The sequence below is a fragment of the Lathamus discolor genome, chromosome 6 (genome assembly GCF_037157495.1).
Source record: "Lathamus discolor isolate bLatDis1 chromosome 6, bLatDis1.hap1, whole genome shotgun sequence".
In the NCBI taxonomy this organism is placed as follows: Eukaryota; Metazoa; Chordata; class Aves; order Psittaciformes; family Psittacidae; genus Lathamus; species Lathamus discolor.
The window spans coordinates 51,274,905-51,295,688 of record NC_088889.1 but is presented as its reverse complement, the minus strand read 5'-3'; the positions used below and the strand labels follow the sequence as shown (position 1 = coordinate 51,295,688).

General features: G+C 43.0%; 1 protein-coding gene across 6 annotated transcripts in view; it reads right to left on the bottom strand.

Annotated features, from left to right (window-relative positions):
- Nucleotides 1-20,784, bottom strand: part of TSPAN4 (tetraspanin 4) — a 470,914-nt gene that overhangs the window by 444,000 nt on the left and 6,130 nt on the right. Inside the window, exon 2 of one of the 6 annotated variants that reach the window (XM_065682686.1) lies at nt 7,750-7,868. The exons of the other annotated variants lie outside the window; for them this stretch is intronic. The gene's annotated coding sequence lies outside the window, so the exon portion shown is untranslated. The remainder of the gene's footprint in view (nt 1-7,749; nt 7,869-20,784) is intronic. 6 annotated transcript variants of the gene reach the window in all.

The window sequence follows — 20,784 nt, the reverse complement described above, 5'->3', positions numbered from 1 at the left end:
AGAATCTTCTAAAGCCAAACTGCAAGCTCACCAGTCAAGCAGCAACACAGATATCTCAAAGCTAACAAATATCTGCCTCTTCTCATCGTTCTCAAGGTTCCTCTATATTTTCGTGTTACAAAATTGTACAGTGTTTTCCCAGAAGGGAAAGGAAGAAGAATCCAGAAATTGAAGGAACATATTAGTGAATAAATAAATAAATGCAGTGGGTTTTGTTGAACAACTGACGCAGAATTCATGTACTGGTGATGGAATAACAAGGAACAAAAATATATCGGTGCTCTTCAGAAAGCAGGAAGACAGCACTTACCCTCTTTATTCCAGCTTGTTCATTTAATCTTTGGCAAACAGGAACTTCAGATATGTTTCAAGCATTTCATAAAGTAATAACATATCTAGGTAAGGAAGCTGTTTCACATTAAATGAAAAACAACAAACAGCCCAGACTTCCTAGCAAAAAGACTGAAGTATGAAAGTAAGGGGGCAAGGGCAGAACAAGAAATGGGATGTCCGATACTGCAAATTAACTCTATTGCATATTTAATACAGCATGAGACTTTTATATGTAAACCCATATGATTCTGAAAGCCTAACCATCCTCCTGCTTTCCTCCTTTCCTAATCATTCCCTGCTGTGACGCAAAGGGGAAGACGGCACCCTACAACACCCCACCATCTCCTAGAAAGGCTGTATTTCCTTTCCCAGAGGGATACTATCCCAATTCCAAAATAATATGCCCTGCAGTTTATTAGGCTCTTCTATCCCAAAACCAAACCAAAATCCCACACTTTACCAAAGCAAAGAATAACAAAGATTCCTATATCTTAGAGTCTGTACCCCTGCGTGTCCCATAAAGCTTGCAAGGGAGCAGACCTGTCTACGTTAGGAAACATGTGGATCCTGCAGTTCCTAAACTGTTTCACTGGGCTGGTGTGCTGTACACACATTGCCTGTTGTTCTGTGGCCATGCCAGCCAAGAATCTAGAAGAAAGGAAAGTGGTGGTTGATATCCATGAAAATCAGAAAACATTCTTTATCTCAAGAAAAGAGGGAGAACTTTACTTAAGGCAGTGCAAGAGAATTGTCAGTCACCAAAATAGCTTGAAACTCCATTGATTAAAGCACACGGTCTGATCCTGGTGAGAGTTTTGAATGAGAAAATGTTTCCCCTCCTTCTGTGCAAAACCACAGTCTAAAATTACTCATCATTACCAAAGCAGAAACAAAACAAAGTTAAAATGCTGACAAAGATGTTGCTTGAGAGCTTCAAGGAACTGCAGCCTCAGACCTATTCCTTACAGCCAGGACTGCATTTTCAAAAGGGGAAGAAGGGGAGGGGGGAAATTAAAACCACACATTCACAGAACATGGTCTGAAGAAGAGGCCAAACTTTGAGTCACCTTTGTCTAAACCAGACAATGATACACCTATTAGGCTTCCTGTGCTAGCACCAGTACACTGAAGTCAGTTCTTTCACAAAGCTAAAGGATGCAAGAAGAGTATTTGGGTGGGAAGGTAGGACCTCCACCTTCTGACAAAATTGATGACAATTGGCTGACAGAGTCAAACATCTTCAGCATGGGGTAACTGTCTACAGGTGCCTGACAAGCTCACACACAGCATAATCATGAAAGCTCTTTTTTTCAAGTGTATTTTCCTAAGGAAACATGGGAGAGAAAGACATTTTCACTGGCACTCCAAGAAAAAACAGTTTAATCTGGCACCTTCCACAAGTACTCAATTGGTTTCCAATTCAAGAACAGAAGAGAACAAATTAATCGACCATCGAAGTCTTAGAACATGTCTGGTACTGTGCCATCAAACAGAAATGAGGGGAATCACGCTACAAACAGCCCTGCTACACACATCCAAAGTCCTCCTCTGCCAACACTTGTCCCACAGGACGCTGTTGGTTCTTATCAAAACAGCCAACATAGTAATTGCAAGACAGACAGTGGATTTGAATGCATGTACCAAGAGAATTTCCTGCAGTCAAAATCCACACACAAAACCAGTGAGCTGACATACAGATATAGGAACACATACCAGACTACCGAGTGGTCTAGCTTACGCAAACATAAACCAAAGCACAAATTCAGTTCTGCAACATGCTAAACAGAAGTGGATGGACAAAAGCCACCAAAAGACTGCATTCTGAAATCCAGCTTTACACAGAAGGTTAATCAGAATGAGTAAATGAAGGAACATTTTCACTTCTGTGCGTGCAATATTCCCCAATGGTTTAGTCATTACAGCAAGAAGCCTTTAAAGACAGATCTGCCTTGGAAGCTGAACACTTCAGAGAGCAAAATTAACTCAGTGGTTAGCTTCCCTACCCAAAGAATTACATTAGACAATTATCTACAGACGTCAAAAATCAGGCCAACATTTCAGGGCCACAAGGGGGAATAATGCAGTGATTGCCAAGGAAAAAACCAAACAATGGCTAGGTGTTCATATTTGTTTGAGTCATATACACAGTGGCTTTCATAATGAATACTAATTTTGAGTTCTGCTTTACAAGGCATATTCCTAAAAGGAACTTATTTTCTAATTATGAGCTCCAGTGACCATGCACATTAAACAATGAAAACAAACGGCAGTAGATATTAACGTTGTGACAGGCCCATTATCTCTCAAGCAATGCATGAGGATAAAACTGTTAGCCATCCTCATAGGCAAAATTTACTTGAAATATCACTTCTATCCACATTCCTACAGCTGTCAGTTTATTCTCCCTCTATCCATACCAAAAGGAGGCAAGTAGAGAAAATTGAATTAAAGATTAAAAATCTTACTTACCAAGAATACCTATAGTTTAGAGATCACATACTTGAAGTGTTCTCGCTAGCTTTTTAAAAGCAAAAGCCTGAAACAATCATCCTTAAGAGAGATTGGGAAGCAACTGGAATTTTTTCTTTCATGATGTTGAACTTCCATGGGATTTTCTGCTCACTACCCTCCTTTAAAACGCAGGGGCAGCAAAGACTTGCTGTTCTAGATTATGTGCTCTTCCAGCACATGAGGCATTGCTATTTTGCCACAAAGCATTTAAGGCATCTAACAGTCCTTCATCACCTCCCTAAAAGCTTTCATTGGCAAACACAGCAGTACTGTATTTCTCAGTTGAACAGCTTTAAGTATCTTCCAGATGTCACCTCAAGGCCCAGCTGAGTCCAACAAGCAAAAGCAGAAGTTTGATGCTCAAGAGCCCCAGCAGGGGGCTAGAAGTAAACCCTTCCTAGAGAGGGTTTTCTTTTCTATTTTACTAGATGCACTGAGGAGGAATGAGAAGAGGCATGATAGTTCCCAAAGAGATTCACTTACAGCTTCAGGCTTACAGGTGAATTTCAAAGCCAAATTATATTACCCAGAGCAAGAAAACATCACCTGATTCAGAACTGGCAGGGAAGTAAAAGGTGCAGCCTCTGGTAAAGTTAAAACACCCCCTTGTAAAACAAAACCATGCTACTTAATGGTGTTGTGCCTGCCGCGCTACTGTTCTACCAGCACCACAAGTGATTCCAGACAGACATAAGCCCATGAATGGAACAAAAGCCCAGAAGTCTCAGAAGAAGTAAAACCTACTGTTTTATCAGTAGCTTAACCTACAGGTATTTCCTAATGCAGCTTTCAGCTTGAACATGCAATAACTTGCACAACGCCACTGTCACAGAACTGAAACCAAAACGTAAAAATAATAGCTACAGGACTGCGCAGAGAAATCACAGGCTTTTCCCAGGACATCACCTGGACGACACACATAGACAATATAGGAGTTATGTTTGGAAGATATTCAAGTTATCCCCATACAGTGCAAGTAAGAGACTTACACAAACTGGTCATTTCAGTTTGTGGAACAGGACTGCTCAGTTGCTTCTCAATATCCTCAGTGTTGAAGACGAATATCCAGCAAGTCTTCCAGTGATTACACAGAACAGATTTTCAAGGGCAATAGCATGCGATGAAAAAACATTCAGAGACAAGACTGTGTAAGGTTTTTTGCATTCTATGCACTGTTGCACCTTCTTGCTGGGCTAAAGGATGCAAGCTGGCCCTCACCATAGTCAGAATTCCTGATTAAAGACACAATACAGGCAAGACATTTAAACACAGGATTCCTGTGCTGATTCATATTAAAGCCAGGACAAAGAGTGACACATGTCCTACATAGCACATTTCAAAAATTTCAAACAAGACATCCAATTCACATTTATTTCAATTAAAAAAAAATAAATTTAATTGAAATACATTTTATATGGGTTTTTTTGTTATTCCTATTGTAGTTCATAAGAAATGCAAATTCCCATAAGAAAAATGCTTTATACACTTCCAGTGTGTGAATCAAGAAAGATTTGCATATGTTAGACTGACTCAGAGGTGAGTTTAACTAACGCCAGTCGCATGAAAACTTAACCATAGGATCTACTCATTACACAATAGCAGTGGCTGACATCATGCAGCAAGAGAAACATTTTGACCTATCATATGACACGCCCAAGATATGCAGATTTCTTTTTCTGTGTAAGGACATAAGCATAACCTAGCAACAGCTGGAGTCCATATCCTTCCACATGCATCTGACCCCAACAAAGCATATATTTTGTCCCAAACTCTAACAGGATTTTCCTGAAGAAAGTTGTAAAAGAGCAGTGCTCCCAAGAAAATTACAAATGACACAAATATGAAGATACTAAAATGGAGGAATATATTCCAGTAAATGAAAGAGTTCACCAATTTAGTTTCTAATCTAATGTTCTCTTGGTGCTCAATATATCCAAAACCCCACTTAGTTCCTGGCACTTCATTTAGAGTCCAGGGTTGCAATCCTGCTTTTTGTCTTGTTTCTTCCACTCAGGATCCTGAGGTCCGTCTCATAATCACTGCAGCCAAGGCTGTAACCAGCCAACATATCCCCAGCCTGTCCTCTTTTTAAGTATGGAAGCAGAATGTCTTCCCCTTTCACTCTGCACACTGCTGGTTCAGCCCACTTCCTTTCCCCTCACCTAGCCCCTCGCATGCACATCTCAGACTGAGCACCACTAGCCTTACCCAAGTTACTCCAAAGCTGTCTAAATGCTGCCCGATAAGAACAAATCTGTAAAGCAAGTAAGTTGTTCCCAAGGGTCCCCATCATCAGCAGCATTTTGGGATGAGGTATGTTGGACTAGACTATGAGCACCGTGTGTGCTCCTGGAACACAGCTTACAGTTTAGTTTTATCCAAAAAGGAATAAAATACACACTCTTAAGCTACTCCATTGTTCAAATTTAAGTGCAGTAAGGTGGAACAATCAGGAGAATTAGCTTCAAAAAATGCACTCCTAATGCAAGTTAACTGTCCAGCATTGGTAAGCAAACAGAAGCCCATGGTTTAATTCACACCGTATTTGCTGCAAAGGGCCAGTACTACGCTTTTGGAAGCTGCAAGGTGCTCTGCAGTAAGCAATGTGGGCCCAACCTGAACCCAAGGAAATCTTCTCCTAATTCCCAGAAGTATTTTTTCAAAGCCCTGAAAACACAGAAGGCTTGGCATCTCTTCCAAAATGCTTGCTTAAAAGTGACTGAAAGAAATTATACCAAGTAGTATATTTTAATTGTTCCACCTCACAGCATCTGAATTATTTTCACAGAAGTACTTGGTTTTGAAACACATTAAAGGGATGCAATCAAATTACAAATAAGCAGGTGCATTAAGTGGAAGTCAGGCTGAATAAAGATAAACCTTTGGTCACTAGTCCAGCGTTTTACTTGCAGCATTAGGCAACACTTCAGCAAGCATAAATATGTTTATACTAATATACAGTGTCCTGTTCTCTAACCAGATATACTGCTTAGGATCTTTACAGGAAACTCTGCCAAAGGGCTTTAAGGTAAATGCTGTGTTTTCTGTGTGCATTCTGACTAGACAAAAATTAACATTAATGTACACTTTCCTAACTGTGCAAAGCTTAAGGTTAGTAGGAAAAGTATTTTCATATTCGTATCTGGGGCACAGTTTGTGTTCATATACACAGTGTTACACAGTTAACTGAAAATCAGGTACCTATTTCCATGCTCAAAGCTCAGGTCTTCAACAGTTCCAGCTACTGACTTAGTACAACAGCTAGATTCAGCATACAGAGTGCTTCTTAAGTTACACACTTGAATAAGAAGATCCACCTTTGAAAACTTACATGGCTCAATCTGGTGGGTTGACCTCGGCACATAATAACAAACACCCCCGCTCCTCCTTTCTCTTAGCTTTTATTGCTGAGCAGATGCCATATGGTACAGAACATCCCTTTGGTCAGTTTGGGTCAGCTGTCCTGGCTATGTCCCCTTCCAAATCTTGCCCACCCCACAGACCCCACAGGGGAGGGGGAATGTTGGACAGACAGCCTTGATGCTGTGTGCGCACTGCTCAGCAGTAGCTAAAACAGTGATGTGTTATTCAGCACCTTTCTAGCTACCAGTACAAAGCACAGCACTGCGAGGGTGGCTGTGGGGAAAATTAACTCAACTCCATCTCAGACAGACACAATATAATCCCCACACCTAAGAGGTCCCCTTGTGGTCACGATGGTCCCTTGTGGCTGAGCTGGCTGACGCTCACCAAAGCCACTCTATCACTCCTGCTCCACAACTGGACTGGAGAGAGAAAATGTAACAAAAGGCTCATGGATGGAGATAAGGACAGGGAGATCACTCAGCAATTACCATCACGGTCAAAACAGTCTTGACCTGTAAAAACCTAATTTATTACAAATCAAATCAGAGTAGGATAGTAGGAAATAAAACCAAATATTCAAAACACCTTCCCACCTTCCCTCACCCACTTTCTCTACCTCCTGCGACCAGCAGCACAGGGGGATGGGAAAGGGAGTTGCAGTCCATTCATCACACATTGTTTCTGCCTCTCCTTCTTTCTCAGGGTAAGCACTCTTCATACTCTTCCTCTGCTCCAGTGTGGGATCCCTTCCATGGGAGACAGTTCTCCACAAACCTCTCCAACACAAATACTTCCACAGGCTCCATGAACTGCTCCAGCTTGGGTCCCTTCCACTGGGTCACAAGTCCTGCCAGTGAACCTGCTCCAGCATGGCTTCTCTCTCCATGGGGCCACAGGTCCTGCCAGACACCTCCTCTAGTGCTTGCTGCCCGCAGGGAAGGTCACAGCCTCCTTTGGGCATTCACCAGCTCCAGCATGGGGTCCTCCACAGGCTGCAGGTGGAGATCTGCTCCACCATGGACCTCCATGGGCTGCAGTGGGACAGCCTGCCTCACTCACCATAGTCTGCACCACTGTTGGGCTGCAGGGGAATCTGCTCCAGCACCCAGAGCATTTCCTCCCCTCCTTCACTGATGTTTTGTATCTGCAGAGTTGGTTCTGCCACTTACTCTCTCTTCTCTGGCTGCAGCGGTGCTGGTTTTTCACCACTTCTTAAACATGTCATCCCAGAGGAACTACCACCATCACTGACATGCTTGGCCTTAGCCAGCAGCAGATCCATTTTAGAGCTGGCTGGCACTGGCTCTATCAGACACAGGGGAAGCTTCCATATAGCTTCTCACAGAAGCCACCCCTGTAGCCCCCCTGCTACCAAAACCTTGCCACACAAACACAATACACTCAAATAAGCACGTGTTTGGGTTTATGGATGTATTTTTAAATGAGGAAAATAAGAATGACTGAAAAGCCTCAACTAATAAGTATAGCTCTGCTTATGCAGAAGTCAAGCTTTTCTCTTATCTGTGAATACATACATACCTGTGAGAGGCAGTGGGAAATCCCAACTGTAAGCATAATGAAGTAGGATCTATTCTTGATGACTTGGGCTAGCTGTTTCAAATGCCTTGACCCAATGCCTTGAGAAGTGTCCAGAAAATCTTTATAGATAAAGAAACAAGAAAGGTACTTTTCAGAAGTGGTTGTAAGCCAAAAGGGCAAGAAAAATCCTCACCCTACTCTTTTCTGATTTTCCCTATTATATGGCTTAGGAAAATAGATGTCAGCTGCATTAGTGGCCCCTCTGCATGAGAATTCAATACTGAAATATGTTATTCAAAACCAGTCAAATCTGCAGCCTGGAGCAATTTTGGAAATCAAAGCAAGGCATTTGTAACCCTTCCTCCTCCAGACTTCCTGTCAACCCACAGGAATCCTCAAACAGCAAGAAGAGAATCCCAGCTTCTACTGGGAAGCTGGGGTCTCACTTATTTTCATTCCATTTATTTGCACACCCAAGTTCAGAAATTCCTCAGCTGAATTTCAGAGAGCGGCAGCTAAAACACACACACACAAAAGATGAAAAATCAATATGGCAGGGTGCCATGCAAGCCTCTGTACCAATCAGTAGCTGCGAGGTTGGACGAAGTGTATAGGAGACCTGGGCTCTGCTCCCAGTTCCAGGTATGCTAGATACTCCCTTTCCTATGTTCAGAGGACATGTTCCTGAGGACAGAAGCCCTCTTCCTTGTGCAGTGCCTTAATGCCACATAACCATAACAAATAACCAGCAGAGCAAAGGCTAATTCCCTCCTCTTCATGCCTGCAACAGGAAGAGGCTGATACAAAACTGCAAGCCACCAGTAACAGTAAATAAGAGAGAAAGATATGCGATTGCTGCAAATTACATTTGGAAGAAAACATTGAAGCGAAAGGAATAAAACAGCACTCTTCATCAGCCAAGACATCACTTAGTCATGATCTGGAGTGTTCACACCTGCTCCGCTCTGTCACAAACTCCCACTGCTCTGAAATGCACTGCAGCAGCACCCCAACACCTCTCCTTCTGCCAAGCCTAAGCAGCATAACAGGATCATTTTGTCATTCAAGTTCCCATTTAGTTAATCACTGTAACACCTTCAAATCTCTACAGTGTATTTCATGCAGAATGTCTGCAGAAAGTAAAGCAGCCTCATGGGTCTGCCTCCACCAGCCCACTCCAAACTCCTGAGCTGCTGAAGACATGGGCAATCCTGCCCCTAGACAGCAGCAGGCTTAGGCATCCTTATTTATCTGCGTGCTTACACAGGCATCTGGGCCTAAAAAAAAACCTGTTCTGGTCACCATTTCCCATCATTCTTTTTTTTATCTGTTATATTGTAAAGGCCTCAGCTCAGATAAATATTTTGACAAACGCTGCTTTGCCTTGGCTAAGATAGGTCTCACAGCCAAGGTGTTCAAGGAAAGCGACTAGCAAAGACTAGGAAGAAATCCTCCACAGACTCACAAGTACAAGGCATCTAGAACACAGATTTTGAAATCCCTTTGAAGTGCCACTCTCTGTGTCTTTGTAGACTTGAAACCCTTTGGAAACTCACCTCTGAAGACTTAGCTGAAAAGGGATTTGTCAGTACTTTGTTGAATAGGGACCCAGGTTACAGGAGAGTAAACGATACAGGATCTATATTTTCTGTGCCTTGAAAATTCCTTCCCAGTTCCCTTTTCTTTCACGCCCTCAGCAGTGGCTATTCATCCGTGTTAAATCCATGCAGCCCTGTTTAGCTCAGCTCCTACTCAGTTACCCTCACTTTGGCAGATGATACAAGGAATATTCTGTTGTTACAATAAACATCCTTCATCATGATGTGATATTTTCAACTACCTAAACTAAAAAAGTTTATATTGCATCTTCCAGCAGCCAAATCAGTCCTTTAGTTGAGATGCAGTGGTGGCAAGAAAATGCGGCAGCGTAACGCTTCCTTCCCAATTACAGCTGCAGACAGCCACATGGGCTGGTGCCAGTAAAACGCAAGCTTCTGCCTCCATGGAAGGGAAATAACCTTTATAGACTGAATATGGAGGAGGAATAAACAGAAACCAGTGTCAGGTCTTGTAACTTATATTAGTGCCTGCATGTGGTTGAGTGTTCAAAGTTTCCAAGGCAAGACAGGGACAGACTTAAAAACCTCTTTTTGAAACCACAATTGCCAAATTCATGGCTTTCAACCCTAAGTCTTGGGTTCCGCGTCTTACTTGGTCAGACATCCTCTTCTAACTCTGCAGTATGGAAATGATAGCATTGTGTGATTCCCAGCTTCTGGTCTTCTGCCACAGACTGTGAACCTCCAAGAAGTTTGCCCAACCACAAACCACTTCTCCCACATATCCAGAACTCGGATATTTATGAGAGCCAAGCACTATGGCTGTCTCTCTGTATCAACTTGCAACCGAGTCTGTAATGAATCTTTGGCAGGGCCAGCTATAAGCACACCACTTTTCCACACATCACAGCTAAGTGCTTAATTTATGAAGGCAGCTCCAGTCCACACAAGCCTAAGCCCTGTACACAAGACACCAAGCAGCTGACCAGAATTATGTACGTTTGCACAGCGAGACAGCTCTCAGTTCCCATACAATTGTAAAGGTGCTCTGGGTGGTATAGCAAGTCATTACCCAGCAGCTGATCTGCAGTGTGCTTTTTCTATCCATTGCAGTAGCTGAGTGCTGCCATCAAACCAATTCAGGAACAAAAAAAATAACTACTATTATACAGTCTTGACCCCTGCCTTTGCTCAGCTTACTACAATTGCTGCTGGAAATCTATAAAATCAGTTAATCCCAGGAGCAGGGCTTATTCTACCAGATATCCCTTAGCAAAACACTAAGTAATACTGTGACCACCCCCCCAAACTTACCACCTCAGGGAGGCTCAAAACTCAGCTTGAGTTCACGTATGCACCTCAAAGGTGCGCTGAAGTCTGTGAGAGATAATGGGCTGAACAGTAGCACTGAAGTCTGTGACAATCACACATGCAAGAGAAGGGGCAAAACAACATGTCCAGCTTGCTAGCAAGTTCACCTATTTGAGGACAAAACACTATTCAGCGTAACCAGGCACCCACTCAAAGCCAAGTCGGCATGAAAAAGCTCCTGGTAGAAATCGGCTGTTTCACCAGCTATTACACTGCAAGTCTTCTATCAGGTAAGCTAATAACAGCAAAAAGAACTGCAATGTGGATACAATCACCTGTCAACCACTGAGAAGCCAACACTCCTAAAGGGTTGTAAGATGGAAAGAAGGGGAGAACTACCCTACAGCAACAGATACTCTCTTTGTTTTTTATTTTTCCTGGCCTAAAACTATTAAGGAATTAATGCAATCATTTTTTCTATACTACTGATTAACCATCCAAAAACAAAACACTGGCTATTAGAGCTGTGTTATTTCCTTCTCTTTCAAAAAAATATTAGACACAGCTCAGACATTTAAGCATATAAATTCACCCAGGCATGTTTAATGAAAGCTTTATGTTCTATCATGGCATTTTTAAAGTAGAGAATAAGCTGCCTTTTACTCTTCCAGCATCATAATGAAAAAGTAACTCTTTCCATGGAATTGAATAATACTATGGCTAGAGCAGAGCCTGTTGAGAGACAGATTAATTATCCACTTGAGTGTATATGCAAGAGTAAGCTTGTCACAGCTAAGAGAAAAATAAAAAATCCAAATAGTTAGGGAAAGATACCAAAGCTGCAGTCTGAGACAGTGGGCAAGCACTATGACCACTGAAGGTTAAATGGCAGCTAAACGCTCCTTGTTGAGCTGCTACAGTACCTTGAGTTGCCAGCAGCTGCTACACCTCCTGGCTTAAAGGAAACTAACTACTAACCACTACTAGTCCAGATGCATGTGCAGATCAAAAGGCATCACCCTTCCCTTTACTAGCAGCATAGGACGAGACTCTACTAAAAAGAGAAAATAGAACCAACTTGAAACAAGCTTTTAGCAGCTCTACAAAAGTATAAGCAGAATTTCCTTTAACCCAAGTATCAGCAAAGCTGCAAAAGGTGACACATGCAAAGGGTCTCCCATGCGTTGCATGTTCTCCAACACTAGGCTTGACTACCTGACCCACCTTAGGCACTCACGAAATACCCAAGTTAAGCTGATCATCATACTCAGCCTCCTCTAAGGTCAATGGAGAGAGATGGACACCTCTTCCCACCAAGACAGAAGTCATCATCTACACATAAGCACCTCTCCACTTCTTATTTTAGACGCATCAAGTGGCATGAATCCAAGACAGTGTGTTAGGAACAGCTGGATTACATACCACCAACTAAACAGGATTAATATTATGCTCCTTTACTTGGTCTACACTATTGTTAAATCTGAATAGCAGTGCTCAATTCAGATGAAAGTAAATGGTGAAAGCACAGTAATCTCCAGGGAGACACAGAAATGCATATTTTAAGCTTCTTTGTAGCTCATTCTGAAAAACAGCAGGGCAAACTTTGTTTACAACCCATACCACATGCAAAGGCAAATGCAACCTTCAGCTAAATTCCAGCAAAGACAGCTCTGGGGTTTTAGAATTGAATTTTCATTTTTCTAAAGAAACAGTGCTTTTTGGAAATAGCAACTAAATCATAGCATGGCCCAAACATCAGGGAAAAGTAATAGGTCAAGTGCATGCAGGGGTGACCTTACTGTTATCATTCTACCATAAGGAACTTCAGAATAGTTTCATTCCCTGACAGAAAGCTCAGAACTGCAGCAGCACCAGGAACCCAGAAACACTTCAGTGACTTACTTATGCTCAACCAAGTATCAACTCAGATGCTCAGGGATGCAACGTGGCAGCACAAGCTGGACTTAAGCCATAGCTCCTTTCACTGACTTGATGGGCACCTCACTTGCTGCCTCACTTCTCACACCCCATAAATAAGCCCTCTTTTAGGGGAGGTTTGTGTACACATGAACATTACCAGTAACCAGTAGCTGTTCCCTATATAAGCTGATCATGACACACTGATGACAGTCTGAGATTGCATGTTCTGACACCCCTGAGCTTAGTACTCATAATGAACACAGAGAGGAAGTGAGGGAAACATCCTGAGTGTTGCAGGAAAAAACACACACAGAGCAGCTGTGTAAACCAGACAGAACAGAGAGCAGGCAAGGCTGATCACAAGAGCATCCCATGACTAATGTGAATGAGAGAGCACAAGCAAGCTAGAAGGGCTTGAGGTCTTCTCACAAGCAGAGGATCCTGCTAGCCCCCCTAAATCACACTCTCTATCTGCTCTTGTGCGTGATCAGAATCGGCAAAAAAGAACAGGTAAGGGACTCAGACCTCCAGCTTCCAGTATTTACCACTCTACTTGAGCCCTGCCCGTGAAATCCTCTTTCAGCTATTCCCCACGAGTTAAATTTGAGGCACTTGCTCCACATCACTGTGCATACAGACACACTGACACTCACACCATATTCTACTTCATCAGTGACACACATAAGTAGCAAAAAAATTAAGAGAGAAGGTTCCTTCTCCCTCCCTCCTCCTTCGTCATTAGAGCCTCGTCTTTTCTCTGCAAAGCTTTTAAAAAGAGAAAACAGATCTGAAATGAAATGAGAAGGGTGTAAAGAGTGTCTGGGACAAAATGTCATGTGCAATGCCTCCTCCTGTTCTGTGAGCCCCAAAAGAAAACAGCACCTTCTCTGACAGAGCGAAAGGACTGTCGTAGTAATTGAGGGATGGGAGGGGAAAGGAGCAAGAACACATTGTCCAGAGTTCAGAGAAGAGCCCTTTTCAACAGCTATGAGTGGGAAAGTTGCAGAAGTGACAGCTTTGCTGCCTCCCTGCCCAGCTGGCTTTCCAACCTGCTTAGAAGCAGCATCCAACACCACAGGAAGGGCTGGCTTTGTTTTAAACACCATTGGCCAGTGGCCTTGTACACAGGATTACAGAACACTGTTTTCCTCAAGTTATGACGGGGCGATTTATTTTCATTGGCACAAGCAGAGAAAGAGAACCAGTCAGATTCACTCTGCAGCAGCAGGTACACTGAAAGGCAATTTTACACGTGTACGTCACACAGCCATAACACATTATGCACATTCTGTCTTAGAAGAAAACCTTTCAAGAGAGACCTTTAACTTCTGAAGATAAACTGAAGCATTGACAGTCAGAGCCTTCAGCTTTCATTTCCCATCATCCGTGTGCTGCTACAACAAAGTAACACCCTGTTTTGACTTCCTTCATGACTATCAACTCCACATTCCCTCGTATTTCGACAGCAGTCTGCCCTATGAAAATCACAAGAGGATTTTCCCACCCTGCTGACATCACCTTCTCCTTGCTACACCCAGTCCAGCCCGTGCCACTCAGCACAAGCTGCAGCCTGAGTCCTGGGCAAACAGTACCAGATCCATAGCACTCCAGGGACCCATGCTGACATTAAGGCTCATAGGCAGCTATTGCAAGTCAAGGCCAAACTAGTGAGCAGCAACTTTCTGTGCATCAGTGGAGATAACAAACTGTTCCGCAGTAAATCTAGAAACTACTAAATCACACTCTGCACTCATCCGCACACACATGCACTTATGCTCACAGGTGCTAAATACCAGGCTGGCTTTTTGCATCCTCTGCGACTTCTTCCCCCTCCCAGTCCCTCTGTTGTGCCCCCTCTGACTCTTCAGACTTAATAAACACGAAGGCAGCTTGGCATATCACATTTCAGAAAAGCTTCTTGTTCCCCAGTCAGTCCCTTACACCCCAGCTCTTCCAAGCTGGCTCTGAAACACATCCCCTGACTTGTTTGCCAATATCCATGCAGCTGACCAAATGCTTAGGTATTATAGTGCTATCATAGCTAAGTTTTCCAGTTACTTCAAATTGAAATGTCCAAATTAAATAACACAAACAAACAACAATAAACACCACCACACAAAAAATATATTGATGATTTTAGCAGTCATCTACATCAGCTGCAATAGCAACATTTTGGAGAGGATTTTTCTGGGGTTTTTTATTATTACTATTATTATATCTACAGAAAGCAAGCCAAGAAAAGGGAGAAATAGATGGAACCAAGCCCTGCATCTGAGCAAGCTCTCTGCAAGCAAATGCAGACACGTTTCAGGGCTGGCAGCACATTGTGCTGAAATTAAGTGGTGTGGCTTCTTGCAGAAACACTATTTTTCAGATCTGGTATGAAATCCATAATGCATGCCACTGAATAAAAGCTTCCATAGGCTGTACAGCAGCCCCTAAATATTTGTCCTACTGCTGTTCATCCATAGCTGGCACACACTCAAAGAGACTGCAAAGACAAAGCCAAACCAAAGCTCAGTCTGACTTTCCTACCTCCAATTTGCATTGCACTTTTCCCTCCAGGGATCTCGCATGGTTTGGTTTGGATTCTATCCCAGCTCAGTCCCAAACAGAGAGATGTATCAAACAATTTCAACACACCAACACATTTCATTTTAAATTTGAGTATTTGAAATGACTTTGCACATTCTTGACATTTCAATACTATTCTGGATGGCTTTTTAACCCACCCATTTTTTGCTCAGAGGTTAGAGTGTAGGGCAATTGGACTAAAGTAAAAACAGAATATTGCTTCAAGACAGACATGCAGAGGATGAAAGCTGCTTGGGTGGAGTACCACCTTCCCTTGGGAAATGAAAACTTCATCACTAGCTACTCAAAATTCAGTTGTAGCAAACACTGTCCACCACAAAGCAGGACAAAGCCATGAGCCAGCAGCAAAAGGTGATCTCCTTGAGGCAAATAAGCTAGTTTAACCTCTTTCACTGCAGAGGCAGATAAAAGGAACAAACTGATAAATGCCTTGAAGATGTGGGGCAAATATGCAGGGGCAGAGCAGCCCTGCAACTTATACAAAAGCCTGTCCCACAGAACAAGCCAGCAACAGGCGAAGGCAGGGTGAATGCATACATGCTGTACGCACACATATAGTTATACATACACTGAGGAGATACCATGAGGGGTCATCAAAACAATTTTCCTCACTGTAACAAATATCTTGGGCAGCAGTAAAGGACAGTTGGCTCATCTACAGCAGCACTTGCCTCAGCATCAGTACTGTTGATGGTAAATGGAGCTTCCAGTTGCTAAAAGCCACAGGGTGGAAAAGCAGTCTGACTTTGGATGAATCATTGCTAGGACTGAAACTGGAACAGGTAAACTGGGTGCATGGAGAAAGAATCCTGGGAAGAAAAAGAGGGAAAAAAAAAAAGGCAGAAAACAATTAAGTTGTAAATGCTTTGATACAGAGTATCTTGTGTGTTCTTATGTCTGCCAAAACAACAGCCCAGAACTGGTTCTCCTTTCAAAGTACAGCACAAAGGAACCTGAAACCCTTATTGTCTAGCAATGGCTCATCATGGGTCCCACAAACAAAGGACTTTGCAATACCCCAGCAGCCACAAGGCTTATGACAGCTTTCTCAGGAACTTATGAGAATTTGACTTGTTTCCAATAACTCCCTTAGGCTCCCAGAGGAATCCCCAAACAGCTTCTCAAGCCCTAGGAGCTGGGCCAGTTGACAGTAAAGAAAATGCCCAAAAGGCACTGCAATGACAATCCCACACCAGAGCAGGAATGAAGGCAAGCAATAAAACTGATGCTAAACAGGTCCACAATTAACTAGCCCTAACCATAATTTAAACAATAGGGCACTGCCAAAATGAAATGACAGAGAGAGCCAATAAACTTAAATCCAAAATAGAACAGTAAGACATAACAGACAACTTCCAGAAAACAAATGCTTCTCAAGCCTATCACTGCATAAAGATGAAGAAATCTCTTCTGAGCATAGCTCTCTCTGTCCTCACCTCTAGGAGAGGAGCAGGATCTCCTGGGCAGTTCTTGCTCTCTGGTATGAAGGCATTCTATTATCCAACCTCCAAACAAGAAATTTTCTTGTGTGTGTGACAAAACTCACAGACACCCCACCTTCCCTGCAGATGCCCTGATTCACTCTGACAAAAGCAGAATGCCTAAGCAGCAATAGAGTGCAGGCAGAGCTATTGCAGCACAGCTGTAGCCCACTAGCACTGTGGCTGAAGCTAGGAATGCTTGAAAGAGGGCATCGAGCTAGCACTTCCCTACAGCAGCAATAAGCTCCTCTGTGCTCCACAAACGGTTCTTTGATTCATAAAGTGGCTGCACAGGTGCTGGGGGAAAAGCCATTCTTTCACCCACAAACCATTTTGTTCTCAGGATAGAAGGAAGAGTGTATTTGTTCAGCATGCATTTCAAGATAGAACATCTCTGCCTTAAACTACCGTACATACTGGGGATGTAGCTTAACAGAGAAGCAGGAAAACGCATCTCCTTTGCAGAAATGTAAATACATCCAAATGCACCTCCAGCCCAGATGCAGACAGGTGGCATCCTTTGTGTAACACTACACATGCTAACATTCATCCGCACTACAGATAAACCACTGCACAACTCACTAGGAGCAGAAAGAGCCAATTGAAGGCATCAAAATATTTTGGGGTCCTCAAAATACTCAGCATATCCTAAAGGAGATGGGAAAAGTGCTCTCCAAATAGCCTTGGGGAGAGCAGAGGCATATACAGTTAAGTACCATTTTAGATCACGCAGGGATTTGAAGACAAGCTGCAAACAAAACTGCAACCTTGGTCTCACTGTTACTTAGGCCAAAAATGAATGCATGACACCAACCAAACCCATCGGTCCCTGGGCACAGCTCAAGCAGCCTATTGTTCTGAGAGGACATATCAATCACTACAGACGACCCGCGTTGATCAGGTCATACGATTGAAGGCTTTACTTTATTATTCCCTCACACCACCAAGCAAAGCAGCAGCAGCGTTATCAGATCAGACAAAGAAACTGCTGCCCTTCAGAACAGGCTCCTGAATAACTGCTCCCTTACGCGCACATGTGCGATTCAGCTGTGTGCAGCAGGAATGCAAGAGTAACATGCTACATGTGCCATTACTTACTGATTTTAAAAAGCCAACATAGTCAAAAACAACCAGGACATTCAGAAGTCAAGTTGGTCTTGTATCTTGTTAAAACTTAACAACTTCACCTGTATGTTGCAGCATTCCCAAGTATTATATGCATACTGAAGAGTACTAGAGTACTCCTGGGCAAGAGATGATGGAAAACTCAGTGAAAGCTAGCTCTCCACAGCTTGGTCCCAACTCCAAAATACTGTGCTTCACCAGCATGCAGGCCTCAGGGCTTCTCTGCAGCAGCCTAGAGACCCTCCCCAGCTTTCTAGTCCTGGGATTACACACCCCACAGTTTCCCAGCCCTCTGTTACTCCAGCACCCGTGTGTTGTGATTAAAACGCTGGAACTGGCTCTTGAATGAAAAAGAAACTCACTTGCAAGCAAAACAGCTTCAAAATCCATATTCATAAAGAATGTTTGAGGACTGTGGAGGCTTCTCCCCCTTTACCCACTGAAACATAACAGTTCTTGGTCTTTCATACAAGAGCTGCTGTAATTTCTTTCTTTCCTGCAGAGCAGTCACTGTGCATCTGTCTACCACTGTATTACCTCAATATTATTTTTTTTCCAAGAAACGCTTCTCTAACAAAAAAGAATTCACTTGTACAAAGCAAACTGTATTGCTTCTGCAAAATTTCATTTGAGAATCCACAGTTAAAGTGCAGGACCCCTACAGTCACCAGTTCTGCAGCGTGATAGCTTCAGCATCCCTTGTGAGATGAAGCATGTCATCTTAATGCATCCTTAAGGTGAGAGAACGACAAAGCTGATTGGCTTCATCACCCAAAGGACACAAAAAGTGACACACTTAATCTGATGAGAGACACTAAAGCAGTACCTCTTAATATTTTATGAAACATTTGGCTGTTTTTAATTTTAAAAACAGCAGCTCAATAAACAAAGCAATGGAACGTTCCCTGTGGATGGCACGATGATAGGTGCACAGCAGCCCACTCATCTGAGTGATAACATGATATCCTGTGCATCAACTCTGCCCTCCTCCCCACATCCACACTGGAAGAAGCCCTGTACACTAGGAAGTCTCAAGCTCCGCACACCAACAGGGGCTTTTCCAGAAACAGCCATCTTTCATCATGATGCAGCACATAGCAGGGGCAGCTTTGGAGCTGGTTTAGGACATCCAGGTTCCATACAGCAGCTCAACCTGGACACAACCAGCAGACATGCCCGAGCTGAGTAAGAAGTTTCAATGAAAAAAGCTTCATTTTCTTCCCTATCTGGTCAGTTCTGGGAAAAAAAAAAACCCTACAGTTACAGACTTCCATGAAACCTAAAATGAAAGCATCGCACTGAACAGCTCTCACACACTTGCTTCAAGCTTACCTGATTCCATAAGTAGCCACTACTAGCCACTGTCAGAGACAAAGTACTCAGCAGGAGGGATCTTTGCCCCTACTTATAACAACAGTCTCTTATTCCCACCCCAATGGAGGCTTGCAAGACACAAGACTGACCAGAAGACAGATAGCAGGAAAAGCCAAAGCATCAAGTCTAAATACAGATATGAGCATCCCTAAAGGACCAAAGCCTTTAGCAGAGCCTGATTTTTAATTCTTTGCTCCAAATACATCCATCATTGCTTACAAGAGCCTCAAAGATAAGACTTCAAAAAAAAAAAGTTAGAAAATTCCCCCATTCCTTTTTATTGGAGCTCAGAGACTCATAGATGCCAGGACAAACTAGTACATGAGGACTGGTTTGCCATAGTCTCTTTAAATAGAGATGAATCTTGATGGGAGAGGACTTGCTCATACATCCAAGAAAAAAGTTCCCAGTCAAAGAACAAAAGTAACTCCATGAGCAAAATGGGAATGCACGTAGTGTTTTCACCACGGAAGAACACCACCTTGGGGCTTCTCCCTTCAAGCATTAATAATTGATGTGTCCTGGTCTCACCTCAACTTCACAATCCATCCTTTACTATGGAAGGAAAGATTCTGCAGAAATGAAAAGCATTATCCCAAGAAAGGGGATTATTTTGTCATCTGAGGACACTTGTATGGAAGAGCAGAGCTGATGGGCAGCTCCTGCGATCTTCCTGATTAAAATGCTGCCTCAGGATATTGCTCTCCCCCCACCCCCCAACATGAAACAGACAATTAGGCTGTGATACATTCATGTAATAAAGGCTTTTTCTTATGAAATGTCAATCCAAGACTGGCAAACATTTTACTTTTGCCTTGAAGTGACCTTACTGAGAACAAACACGACAGATAAAACCAATCCTAAACTAGTTAAACACTGCATCTGAGGAAGCAGAGAATGAGGGAGTAGATGGGTGTTTTTTTCAAATCCCGTATCAGTGCTTTAGAAAAGAAAAAAGTGGGGCAATAGGGCGAGTTAAGCATGATAAACCTTCTCCATGAAGGGCTTTCTTGCCTTTTCAGTATTAATTTTATATCCATGTACATATATGTGCACATATACATTCACAAAACTACACTCACCTGCCACCTACAGCAGCCTCTACAGGTACAACGTATTAGACCCGACAGCACACGGTATCAGACGCAATGGTATCTCACGATCATTACGACGACCATCAACAGACAGTCCTTAGACTCTTACACTAAGGAGCCTTACACCACATTATAAAAAAGGTCATTATTAAAACAAGGACTGCCTTTGTGGAACATCCATCTCTAGCCAGAAGAATACCTCACCTCTCACTTCTAAGCACAATTGGGATGACCCTGAAAGTATAAATGGAATAGCTATGCTTCTCCACAACAGTGCCCTGCCTCCATGGGCCCAGCGCAAATGGGAGGACACTTGAAATAGCATTAACGTACACAAGAAGCAGGGAAGGCTCCATAAATCTCAGAAAGCTACTAAACCACCACAAACACCACCACTGCTCAGCATCTCCTTCTAGTTCATTAGCAGAAGCAATCACTAGATATGCTAGACTAAGGGCAGCCCTGAGGAGAGAGGTTTGAAGGTGTTGGTGGACAATAAACGCAATATGAGCCGGCAGCATGCACCTGCAGCCCAGAAAGCCAGCTGTGTTCTGGGCTGCATCAAAAGGAGTGTGA